Genomic DNA, 14,239 nt, shown 5'->3' with positions numbered 1-14,239 from the left:
TGTATAGACTGACTCATGATGGCCAGGCGGGTCCTTAACGTGCATAGACCGACTCATGATGGCCAGGCGGGTCCTTAACCTGTATAGACTGACTCATGATGGCCAGGCGGGTCCTTAACCTGTATAGACTGACTCATGATGGCCAGGCGGGTCCTTAACCTGTATAGACCGACTCATGATGGCCAGGCGGGTCCTTAACCTGTATAGACTGACTCATGATGGCCAGGCGGGTCCTTAACCTGTGTAAACATATAATGTCGTAAGGGGACTTTTTCCTTCATGATTCATTAGAATGAACACTTCATTCTGTAGTGGTGACACATGGATGAATTGCAGAGCCATAAAGCCATATATTCCTCTCAGTAACTCTGCACCAATCAAAAGGCCAGCAATGAGTCACTACTTTTTACCTGAGCCCTGTGACCCAAACTTCTTTTGACCAGGGCCCATAGGAATCAGGTTGAAAGTAGTGCACTACATAGGTAATAGGGTGCCATTCCTGGTTGAAAGTAGTGCACTACATAGGGAATAGGGTGCCATTCCTGGTTAAAAGTAGTGCCCTACATAGGGAATAGGGTGCAATTCCTGGTTGAAAGTAGTGCACTACATTGGGAATAGGGTGCCATTCCTGGTTGAAAGTAGTGCACTACATAAGGAATAGGGTGCCATTCCTGGTTAAAAGTAGTGCCCTACATAGGGAATAGGGTGCCAGTCCTGGTTGAAAGTAGTGCACTACATAAGGAATAGGGTGCCAGTCCTGGTTGAAAGTAGTGCACTACATAAGGAATAGGGTGCCATTCCTGGTTAAAAGTAGTGCACTTACATAGGGAATAGGGTGCCAGTCCTGGTTGAAAGTAGTGCACTACCTAGTGTCTTAAATGGCACCCTATTCCCTACCTCATCATGGTGGTAAATGAACACCTGGATCAACAGGTTGAGATCCTGAACAATGTCAACAAAGTCAGACGGAACCTAGCCAGAGTTCACTTCCTGTCCATTCATCCGTTCATCCCTTCCCTAACTGGTTCCGTTGACTGTCCCATTCAGACACAGTCCTATTGAATATAGTTTGACGTTTTAACAGCATTTGATTCTGAACACCACTGTAATTTGCATGGTTTTTACCACGTTCGTCATTCTACTAGCAGATGGGGCCAACACCAGCTCTTCCCAGTGAGCAAAACTGGTTGAAAATATGTCATTTCAACCGGTTTGTCTCACTGGGTTGGGTCTGGCTAAAATGATACAGTTGACTTCATTCAATCTGTAAAGCTGCATATTCCACAGTAGAAATATGAAGGTCGTTTGTGAGACGACATATTCAACGTTTTACCGTGAACGCTGTCTCTCCGCTAAAAAAAACCTGGAACATGGCCTTTTACATTTCAACCACCGCCGTCGTAAAGCTGAACTTCTACAATGTGGATTGAATAGAGCGAACTAAGTTCAGAAGAAGAAGGGAGAGTACAACAGGACCCTTTGTTGTGGTTCCTTCCATGATGTATCCATTCTGTTCTTCCCCCCCCCACAGCCTCCTATTCATTCTCATGAGAAGAGACTCCTTTCAAGGAGCATTCTGGGATTGATACATCCATTTGTGGTATTTTAAGTTAATGATATACAGTATATAGTCGTTGATTGTTGAAGAATCCAACTTATAAACGTCTCATGAGCTTAGTTCTACTGTCGCACTCCGTCAGAACACTTTTTTAGTCCTTTGTTTGTAAACAAAGTAAATGTAAACAAACACTGTATAGTCTCTAAACACAGTTAAAACTATAATGTTGATATCATGGATGGTCAGTCCTTATGGATGGACAGTCCTTGTGGATGGACAGTCCTTGTGGATGGAGAGCCCTTATGGATGGACAGTCCTTGTGGATGGACAGTCCTTATGAATGGACAGTCCTTGTGGATGGACAGTCCTTATGGATGGACAGTCCTTGTGAATGGTCAGTCCTTGTGGATGGACAGCCCTTGTGGATGGACAGTCCTTGTGGATGGACAGTCCTTGTGGATGGTCAGTCCTTGTGGATAGACAGCCCTTGTGGATAGACAGCCCTTGTATTCATAGCTCTGTCCATTAATTTGAGAGTGGTCACATGTCTGTGATTATTATCGTTAGAACAACAGATTGCCCCTTTAAAGGCCAGTGGTTTATCAGCTGCATTCCACATATATCTGAGTACTGAGGTTAAAACGGGTTTGGGCTGCAGACAGGCAGAGGTATGCTGGACTACAGAGGTAATGCTGGACTACAGAGGTAATGCTGGACTACAGAGGTATGCTGGACTACAGAGGTATGCTGGACCACATAGGTATGCTGGACTACAGAGGTACGCTGGACTACAGAGGTACGCTGGACTACAGAGGTACGCTGGACTACAGAGGTAATGTGGACTACAGAGGTATGCTGGACTACATAGGTATGCTGGACTACAGAGGTATGCTGGACTACAGAGGTAATGCTGGACAGACAGAGGTATGCTGGACTACAGAGGTAATGCTGGATTACAGAGGTAATGCTGGACTACAGAGGTAATGCTGGACTACATAGGTATGCTGGACTACAGGGTAATGCTGGACCACAGATGTACGCTGGACTACAGAGGTAACGCTGGACTACAGAGGTACGCTGGACTACAGAGTTTCCCACTATGATAGATGAGTTTCCACTATGATATTTGAGTTTCCCACTATGATAGATGAGTTTCCACTATGATATTTGAGTTTCCACTATGATAGATGAGTTTCCACTATGATAGATGAGTTTCCCACTATGATAGATGAGTTTCCACTATGATAGATGAGTTTCCACTATGATAGATGAGTTTCCCACTATGATAGATGAGTTTCCCACTATGATAGATGAGTTTCCACTATGATAGAGGAGTTTCCCACTATGATAGAGGAGTTTCCCACTATGATAGATGAGTTTCCACTATGATAGATGAGTTTCCACTATGATAGATGAGTTTCCCACTATGATATATGAGTTTCCCACTATGATAGATGAGTTTCCACTATGATAGATCAGTTTCCCACTATGATAGATGAGTTTCCACTATGATAGATGAGTTTCCACTATGATAGATGAGTTTCCCACTATGATATATGAGTTTCCCACTATGATAGATGAGTTTCCACTATGATAGATCAGTTTCCCACTATGATATATGAGTTTCCCACTATGATAGATGATTTTCCACTATAATAGATGAGTTTCCCACTATGATAGATGAGTTTCCCACTATGATAGATGATTTTCCACTATAATAGATGAGTTTCCCACTATGATAGATGAGTTTCCACTATGATAGATGAGTTTCCACTATGATAGATCAGTTTCCACTATGATAGATGAGTTTCCACTATGATAGATCAGTTTCCCACTATGATAGATGATTTTCCACTATAATAGATCAGTTTCCCACTATGATAGATGAGTTTCCCACTATGATAGATGAGTTTCCCACTATGATAGATGAGTTTCCCACTATGATAGATGAGTTTCCACTATGATAGATGAGTTTCCCACTATGATAGATGAGTTTCCACTATGATAGAGGAGTTTCCCACTATGATAGAGGAGTTTCCCACTATGATAGAGGAGTTTCCACTATGATAGAGGAGTTTCCCACTATGGTATATCAGTTTCCCACTATGATAGATGAGTTCCCACTATGATAGATGAGTTTCCCACTATGATAGATCAGTTTCCCACTATGATAGAGGAGTTTCCACTATAATAGATGAGTTTCCCACTATAATAGATGAGTTTCCCACTAGTAATTACCAGTTGGAGGGCCGTTAAAGTAGATTTTTCCAAGTCGTATGTGATAAATTCCCACTTGGTTACGAACACCAGCAAGACCACAGGCTGCACGAAGCCAGATACTTTTTGTGTAGCAACATTCTGTATTTATGAGGGGTTGACCTGCCCTCTAGTGGTGTTCGGTTGTACTGCAGCCTACAGGTTCTCACGTTCCGAGAAAACTACATTGGAATGAATTCTCTCCCTCTTGGACATAGTACTGTACGGTATCTCTGTCAACAACAACAAAAGGTATGAATACACGAGCCTGGGTACTAGTCTATGACAAGAAATGGCAAGATGGCACAAACGGACTGGTACCCAGGCTAACGATTATGTATTCAAGAACTGGAAACGGATCATTATACAAAACATTAATTTATTTCTCAAACAACATATAGGGTACTTTAACTTTACGCAAAATCCAAGCATATTTTAGTTTATAATATTTACATAAAATCACAAAGAAAAAACGAAACATTATTTTGGGCTTGACCATGCAAAACAACAAATAATGTTCCTGAACATGCTTTGCATGACACTTTTTTAAAACAGCTATTCAGTGAAATAAACACATGTTGTAATATGTTGATTTATTGACAGACAATAAAATGTGAGATGTGCAAGAAACAGTTGAAGTTGTGAAAAGCTACGAAAGGAGAACCCACACCATCCGAGAGGAGGATGACCTCTGACCTCTGACAGGTGAGACCTGGGCCCGTATTCATAAAGCGTCTCACAGTAGGAGTGCTGATCTAGGATCAGGTCCCCCAGGTCATTAGGATCTAGGATCAGGTCCATGTAATGTTATTCATTATGATCTAGGATCAGGTCCCCCAGGTCACTATGATCTAGGATCAGGTCCCCAAGATCCATGTAATGTTATTCATTATGATCTAAAAGAAAAACTGATCCTAGATCACCACTCCTACTGAGACTCTTTCTGACCTGATCCTAGATCACCACTCCTAATGAGACTCTTTCTGACCTGATCCTAGATCAACACTCCTACTACTGAGACTCTTTCTGACCTGATCCTAGATCAACACTCCTACTACTGAGACTCTTTCTGACCTGATCCTAGATCAACACTCCTACTACTGAGACTCTTTATGACCTGATCCTAGATCAACACTCCTAATGAGACTTTGACCTGATCCTAGATCACCACTCCTACTGAGACTCTGTATGACCTGATCCTAGATCACCACTCCTAATGAGACTATGACCTGATCCTAGATCACCACTCCTACTGAGACTCTTTATGACCTGATCCTAGATCACCACTTCTACTGAGACCTCTTTATGACCTGATCCTAGATCACTACTCCTACTGAGACTCTTTATGACCTGATCCTAGATCAACACTCCTACTGAGACTCTTTATGACCTGATCCTAGATCAACACTCCTACTGAGACTCTTTATGACCTGATCCTAGATCACCACTCCTACTGAGACCTCTGTATGACCTGATCCTAGATCACCACTCCTACTGAGACTCTTTATGACCTGATCCTAGATCAACACTCCTCCTCTGAGACTCTTTCTGACCCGATCCTAGATCAACACTCCTCCTACTGAGACTCTTTATGACCTGATCCTAGATCAACACTCCTCCTACTGAGACTCTTTATGACCTGATCCTAGATCAACACTCCTAATGAGACTTTGACCTGATCATAGATCAACACTCCTACTACTGAGACTCTTTATGACCTGATCCTAGATCAACACTCCTAATGAGACTTTGACCTGATCCTAGATCACCACTCCTACTGAGACTCTGTATGACCTGATCCTAGATCACCACTCCTAATGAGACTATGACCTGATCCTAGATCACTACTTCTACTGAGACTCTTTATGACCTGATCCTAGATCAACACTCCTACTGAGACTCTTTATGACCTGATCCTAGATCACCACTTCTACTGAGACCTCTTTATGACCTGATCCTAGATCACCACTCCTACTGAGACTCTTTATGACCTGATCCTAGATCAACACTCCTACTGAGACTCTTTATGACCTGATCCTAGATCACCACTCCTACTGAGACCTCTGTATGACCTGATCCTAGATCACCACTCCTACTGAGACTCTTTATGACCTGATCCTAGATCACCACTCCTCCTCTGAGACTCTTTATGACCTGATCATAGATCACCACTCCTACTGAGACTCTTTATGACCTGATCCTAGATCACCACTCCTAATGAGACTTTGACCTGATCCTAGATCACCACTCCTAATGAGACTATGACCTGATCCTAGATCAACACTCCTACTGAGACTCTTTCTGACCTGATCCTAGATCAACACTCCTCCTACTGAGACTCTTTATGACCTGATCCTAGATCAACACTCCTCCTCTGAGACTCTTTATGACCTGATCCTAGATCACTCCTCCTACTGAGACTCTTTATGACCTGATCCTAGATCAACACTCCTCCTACTGAGACTCTTTCTGACCTGATCCTAGATCAACACTCCTACTACTGAGACTCTTTATGACCTGATCCTAGATCACTCCTCCTACTGAGACTCTTTATGACCTGATCCTAGATCAACACTCCTACTACTGAGACTCTTTCTGACCTGATCCTAGATCAACACTCCTACTACTGAGACTCTTTATGACCTGATCCTAGATCAACACTCCTCCTACTGAGACTCTTTATGACCTGATCCTAGATCAACACTCCTAATGAGACTCTTTATGACCTGATCCTAGATCACTCCTCCTACTGAGACTCTTTATGACCTGATCCTAGATCAACACTCCTCCTACTGAGACTCTTTATGACCTGATCCTAGATCAACACTCCTAATGAGACTCTTTATGACCTGATCCTAGATCAACACTCCTACTACTGATACTCTTTATGACCTGATCCTAGATCACCACTCCTACTGAGACTCTTTATGACCTGATCCTAGATCACCACTCCTACTGAGACTCTTTATGACCTGATCCTAGATCAACACTCCTCCTACTGAGACTCTTTATGACCTGATCCTAGATCACTCCTCCTACTGAGACTCTTTATGACCTGATCCTAGATCACTCCTCCTACTGAGACTCTTTATGACCTGATCCTAGATCACCACTCCTACTGAGACCTCTTTATGACCTGATCCTAGATCACCACTCCTACTGAGACCTCTTTATGACCTGATCCTAGATCACCACTCCTACTGAGACCTCTTTATGACCTGATCCTAGATCACCACTCCTACTGAGACCTCTTTATGACCTGATCCTAGATCACCACTCCTACTGAGACCTCTTTATGACCTGATCCTAGATCACCACTCCTACTGAGACCTCTTTATGACCTGATCCTAGATCACTCCTCCTACTGAGACTCTTTATGACCTGATCCTAGATCAACACTCCTCCTACTGAGACTCTTTATGACCTGATCCTAGATCACCACTCCTACTGAGACTCTTTATGACCTGATCCTAGATCACCACTCCTACTGAGACCTCTTTATGACCTTATCCTAGATCACCACTCCTACTGAGACCTCTTTATGACCTGATCCTAGATCACCACTCCTACTGAGACCTCTTTATGACCTGATCCTAGATCACCACTCCTACTGAGACTCTTTATGACCTGATCCTAGATCACTCCTCCTACTGAGACTCTTTATGACCTGATCCTAGATCACCACTCCTACTGAGACCTCTTTATGACCTGATCCTAGATCACCACTCCTACTGAGACCTCTTTATGACATGATCCTAGATCACCACTCCTAATGAGACTCTTTATGACCTGATCCTAGATCACCACTCCTACTGAGACCTCTTTATGACCTGATCCTAGATCAACACTCCTCCTCTGAGACTCTTTCTGACCCGATCCTAGATCAACACTCCTCCTACTGAGACTCTTTATGACCTGATCCTAGATCAACACTCCTCCTACTGAGACTCTTTATGACCTGATCCTAGATCAACACTCCTAATGAGACTTTGACCTGATCCTAGATCACCACTCCCACTGAGACTCTGTATGACCTGATCCTAGATCACCACTCCTAATGAGACTATGACCTGATCCTAGATCACTACTTCTACTGAGACTCTTTATGACCTGATCCTAGATCAACACTCCTACTGAGACTCTTTATGACCTGATCCTAGATCACCACTTCTACTGAGACCTCTTTATGACCTGATCCTAGATCACCACTCCTACTGAGACTCTTTATGACCTGATCCTAGATCAACACTCCTACTGAGACTCTTTATGACCTGATCCTAGATCACCACTCCTACTGAGACCTCTGTATGACCTGATCCTAGATCACCACTCCTACTGAGACTCTTTATGACCTGATCCTAGATCACCACTCCTAATGAGACTTTGACCTGATCCTAGATCACCACTCCTAATGAGACTATGACCTGATCCTAGATCAACACTCCTACTGAGACTCTTTCTGACCTGATCCTAGATCAACACTCCTCCTACTGAGACTCTTTATGACCTGATCCTAGATCAACACTCCTCCTCTGAGACTCTTTATGACCTGATCCTAGATCACTCCTCCTACTGAGACTCTTTATGACCTGATCCTAGATCACTCCTCCTACTGAGACTCTTTATGACCTGATCCTAGATCAACACTCCTCCTAATGAGACTCTTTCTGACCTGATCCTAGATCACCACTCCTCCTGAGACTCTTTATGACCTGATCCTAGATCAACACTCCTCCTACTGAGACTCTTTATGACCTGATCCTAGATCAACACTCCTAATGAGACTCTTTATGACCTGATCCTAGATCACTCCTCCTACTGAGACTCTTTATGACCTGATCCTAGATCAACACTCCTCCTACTGAGACTCTTTATGACCTGATCCTAGATCAACACTCCTAATGAGACTCTTTATGACCTGATCCTAGATCAACACTCCTACTACTGATACTCTTTATGACCTGATCCTAGATCACCACTCCTACTGAGACTCTTTATGACCTGATCCTAGATCACCACTCCTACTGAGACTCTTTATGACCTGATCCTAGATCAACACTCCTCCTACTGAGACTCTTTATGACCTGATCCTAGATCACTCCTCCTACTGAGACTCTTTATGACCTGATCCTAGATCACTCCTCCTACTGAGACTCTTTATGACCTGATCCTAGATCACCACTCCTACTGAGACCTCTTTATGACCTGATCCTAGATCACCACTCCTACTGAGACCTCTTTATGACCTGATCCTAGATCACCACTCCTACTGAGACCTCTTTATGACCTGATCCTAGATCACCACTCCTACTGAGACCTCTTTATGACCTGATCCTAGATCACCACTCCTACTGAGACCTCTTTATGACCTGATCCTAGATCACCACTCCTACTGAGACCTCTTTATGACCTGATCCTAGATCACTCCTCCTACTGAGACTCTTTATGACCTGATCCTAGATCAACACTCCTCCTACTGAGACTCTTTATGACCTGATCCTAGATCACCACTCCTACTGAGACTCTTTATGACCTGATCCTAGATCACCACTCCTACTGAGACCTCTTTATGACCTTATCCTAGATCACCACTCCTACTGAGACCTCTTTATGACCTGATCCTAGATCACCACTCCTACTGAGACCTCTTTATGACCTGATCCTAGATCACCACTCCTACTGAGACTCTTTATGACCTGATCCTAGATCACTCCTCCTACTGAGACTCTTTATGACCTGATCCTAGATCACCACTCCTACTGAGACCTCTTTATGACCTGATCCTAGATCACCACTCCTACTGAGACCTCTTTATGACCTGATCCTAGATCACCACTCCTAATGAGACTCTTTATGACCTGATCCTAGATCACCACTCCTACTGAGACCTCTTTATGACCTGATCCTAGATCAACACTCCTCCTCTGAGACTCTTTCTGACCCGATCCTAGATCAACACTCCTCCTACTGAGACTCTTTATGACCTGATCCTAGATCAACACTCCTCCTACTGAGACTCTTTATGACCTGATCCTAGATCAACACTCCTAATGAGACTTTGACCTGATCCTAGATCAACACTCCTACTACTGAGACTCTTTATGACCTGATCCTAGATCAACACTCCTAATGAGACTTTGACCTGATCCTAGATCACCACTCCTACTGAGACTCTGTATGACCTGATCCTAGATCACCACTCCTAATAAGACTATGACCTGATCCTAGATCACTACTCCTACTGAGACTCTTTATGACCTGATCCTACATCAACACTCCTACTGAGACTCTTTATGACCTGATCCTAGATCACCACTTCTACTGAGACCTCTTTATGACCTGATCCTAGATCACCACTCCTACTGAGACTCTTTATGACCTGATCCTAGATCAACACTCCTACTGAGACTCTTTATGACCTGATCCTAGATCACCACTCCTACTGAGACCTCTGTATGACCTGATCCTAGATCACCACTCCTACTGAGACTCTTTATGACCTGATCCTAGATCACCACTCCTACTGAGACTCTTTATGACCTGATCATAGATCACCACTCCTACTGAGACTCTTTATGACCTGATCCTAGATCACCACTCCTAATGAGACTTTGACCTGATCCTAGATCACCACTCCTAATGAGACTATGACCTGATCCTAGATCAACACTCCTACTGAGACTCTTTCTGACCTGATCCTAGATCAACACTCCTCCTACTGAGACTCTTTATGACCTGATCCTAGATCAACACTCCTCCTCTGAGACTCTTTATGACCTGATCCTAGATCACCACTCCTACTGAGACTCTTTATGACCTGATCCTAGATCACTCCTCCTACTGAGACTCTTTATGACCTGATCCTAGATCAACACTCCTCCTAATGAGACTCTTTCTGACCTGATCCTAGATCACCACTCCTCCTGAGACTCTTTATGACCTGATCCTAGATCAACACTCCTCCTCTGAGACTCTTTATGACCTGATCCTAGATCAACACTCCTAATGAGACTCTTTATGACCTGATCCTAGATCACTCCTCCTACTGGGACTCTTTATGACCTGATCCTAGATCAACACTCCTCCTACTGAGACTCTTTATGACCTGATCCTAGATCAACACTCCTAATGAGACTCTTTATGACCTGATCCTAGATCAACACTCCTACTACTGATACTCTTTATGACCTGATCCTAGATCACCACTCCTACTGAGACTCTTTATGACCTGATCCTAGATCACCACTCCTACTGAGACTCTTTATGACCTGATCCTAGATCAACACTCCTTCTACTGAGACTCTTTATGACCTGATCCTAGATCACTCCTCCTACTGAGACTCTTTATGACCTGATCCTAGATCACTCCTCCTACTGAGACTCTTTATGACCTGATCCTAGATCACCACTCCTACTGAGACCTCTTTATGACCTGATCCTAGATCACCACTCCTACTGAGACCTCTTTATGACCTGATCCTAGATCACCACTCCTACTGAGACCTCTTTATGACCTGATCCTAGATCAGCACTCCTACTTAGACCTCTTTATGACCTGATCCTAGATCACCACTCCTACTGAGACCTCTTTATGACCTGATCCTAGATCACCACTCCTACTGAGACCTCTTTATGACCTGATCCTAGATCACTCCTCCTACTGAGACTCTTTATGACCTGATCCTAGATCAACACTCCTCCTACTGAGACTCTTTATGACCTGATCCTAGATCACCACTCCTACTGAGACTCTTTATGACCTGATCCTAGATCACCACTCCTACTGAGACCTCTTTATGACCTGATCCTAGATCACCACTCCTACTGAGACCTCTTTATGACCTGATCCTAGATCACCACTCCTACTGAGACCTCTTTATGACCTGATCCTAGATCACCACTCCTACTGAGACTCTTTATGACCTGATCCTAGATCACTCCTCCTACTGAGACTCTTTATGACCTGATCCTAGATCACCACTCCTACTGAGACCTCTTTATGACCTGATCCTAGATCACCACTCCTACTGAGACCTCTTTATGACCTGATCCTAGATCACCACTCCTAATGAGACTCTTTATGACCTGATCCTAGATCACCACTCCTACTGAGACCTCTTTATGACCTGATCCTAGATCACCACTCCTAATGAGACTCTTTATGACCTGATCCTAGATCACCACTCCTACTGAGACCTCTTTATGACCTGATCCTAGATCACCACTCCTACTGAGACTCTTTATGACCTGATCCTAGATCACTCCTCCTACTGAGACTCTTTATGACCTGATCCTAGATCACCACTCCTACTGAGACCTCTTTATGACCTGATCCTAGATCACCACTCCTACTGAGACCTCTTTATGACCTGATCCTAGATCACCACTCCTAATGAGACTCTTTATGACCTGATCCTAGATCACCACTCCTACTGAGACCTCTTTATGACCTGATCCTAGATCACCACTCCTAATGAGACTCTTTATGACCTGATCCTAGATCACCACTCCTACTGAGACTCTTTATGACCTGATCCTAGATCACCACTCCTACTGAGACCTCTTTATGACCTGATCCTAGATCACCACTCATAATGAGACTCTTTATGACCTGATCCTAGATCACCACTCCTACTGAGACTCTTTATGACCTGATCCTAGATCAACACTCCTCCTACTGAGACTCTTTATGACCTGATCCTAGATCAACACTCCTCCTCTGAGACTCTTTATGACCTGATCCTAGATCACCACTCCTACTGAGACTCTTTATGACCTGATCCTAGATCACTCCTCCTACTGAGACTCTTTATGACCTGATCCTAGATCAACACTCCTCCTAATGAGACTCTTTCTGACCTGATCCTAGATCACCACTCCTCCTGAGACTCTTTATGACCTGATCCTAGATCAACACTCCTCCTACTGAGACTCTTTATGACCTGATCCTAGATCAACACTCCTAATGAGACTCTTTATGACCTGATCCTAGATCACTCCTCCTACTGGGACTCTTTATGACCTGATCCTAGATCAACACTCCTCCTACTGAGACTCTTTATGACCTGATCCTAGATCAACACTCCTAATGAGACTCTTTATGACCTGATCCTAGATCAACACTCCTACTACTGATACTCTTTATGACCTGATCCTAGATCACCACTCCTACTGAGACTCTTTATGACCTGATCCTAGATCACCACTCCTACTGAGACTCTTTATGACCTGATCCTAGATCAACACTCCTTCTACTGAGACTCTTTATGACCTGATCCTAGATCACTCCTCCTACTGAGACTCTTTATGACCTGATCCTAGATCACTCCTCCTACTGAGACTCTTTATGACCTGATCCTAGATCACCACTCCTACTGAGACCTCTTTATGACCTGATCCTAGATCACCACTCCTACTGAGACCTCTTTATGACCTGATCCTAGATCACCACTCCTACTGAGACCTCTTTATGACCTGATCCTAGATCAGCACTCCTACTTAGACCTCTTTATGACCTGATCCTAGATCACCACTCCTACTGAGACCTCTTTATGACCTGATCCTAGATCACCACTCCTACTGAGACCTCTTTATGACCTGATCCTAGATCACTCCTCCTACTGAGACTCTTTATGACCTGATCCTAGATCAACACTCCTCCTACTGAGACTCTTTATGACCTGATCCTAGATCACCACTCCTACTGAGACTCTTTATGACCTGATCCTAGATCACCACTCCTACTGAGACCTCTTTATGACCTGATCCTAGATCACCACTCCTACTGAGACCTCTTTATGACCTGATCCTAGATCACCACTCCTACTGAGACCTCTTTATGACCTGATCCTAGATCACCACTCCTACTGAGACTCTTTATGACCTGATCCTAGATCACTCCTCCTACTGAGACTCTTTATGACCTGATCCTAGATCACCACTCCTACTGAGACCTCTTTATGACCTGATCCTAGATCACCACTCCTACTGAGACCTCTTTATGACCTGATCCTAGATCACCACTCCTAATGAGACTCTTTATGACCTGATCCTAGATCACCACTCCTACTGAGACCTCTTTATGACCTGATCCTAGATCACCACTCCTAATGAGACTCTTTATGACCTGATCCTAGATCACCACTCCTACTGAGACTCTTTATGACCTGATCCTAGATCACCACTCCTACTGAGACCTCTTTATGACCTGATCCTAGATCACCACTCATAATGAGACTCTTTATGACCTGATCCTAGATCACCACTCCTACTGAGACTCTTTATGACCTGATCCTAGATCACTCCTCCTACTGAGACTCTTTATGACCTGATCCTAGATCACCACTCCTACTGAGACCTCTTTATGACCTGATCCTAGATCACCACTCCTACTGAGACCTCTTTATGACCTGATCCTAGATCACC

General features: G+C 43.8%; 1 long non-coding RNA gene across 9 annotated transcripts; it reads right to left on the bottom strand.

Moving 5' to 3' along the window:
• Positions 1–4,173: 4,173 nt before the first annotated feature.
• Positions 4,174–14,200, bottom strand: LOC139563520 (uncharacterized). Of its 9 annotated transcripts, XR_011672574.1 has the most exons (6): positions 13,820–14,200; positions 11,860–12,550; positions 10,550–10,591; positions 9,633–10,314; positions 7,965–8,363; positions 4,174–6,288 (listed from the first exon to the last, which is right to left on the bottom strand). It is a non-coding gene; the product is annotated as an uncharacterized lncRNA (long non-coding RNA). The 9 variants fall into 9 exon arrangements; XR_011672577.1 differs by lacking the exons at positions 11,860–12,550; positions 13,820–14,200 and having other exon boundaries at positions 7,965–8,166; positions 8,322–8,486; positions 10,113–10,314; positions 10,550–11,851; XR_011672576.1 differs by lacking the exons at positions 11,860–12,550; positions 13,820–14,200 and having other exon boundaries at positions 7,965–8,486; positions 10,113–10,153; positions 10,194–10,314; positions 10,550–11,851.
• Positions 14,201–14,239: the final 39 nt, after the last annotated feature.

This window comes from Salvelinus alpinus, chromosome 34 (genome assembly GCF_045679555.1).
Source record: "Salvelinus alpinus chromosome 34, SLU_Salpinus.1, whole genome shotgun sequence".
Taxonomy (NCBI): Eukaryota; Metazoa; Chordata; class Actinopteri; order Salmoniformes; family Salmonidae; genus Salvelinus; species Salvelinus alpinus.
Note: the sequence above shows the minus strand (reverse complement) of the source record. Positions and strands in the feature narration are given on the sequence as shown.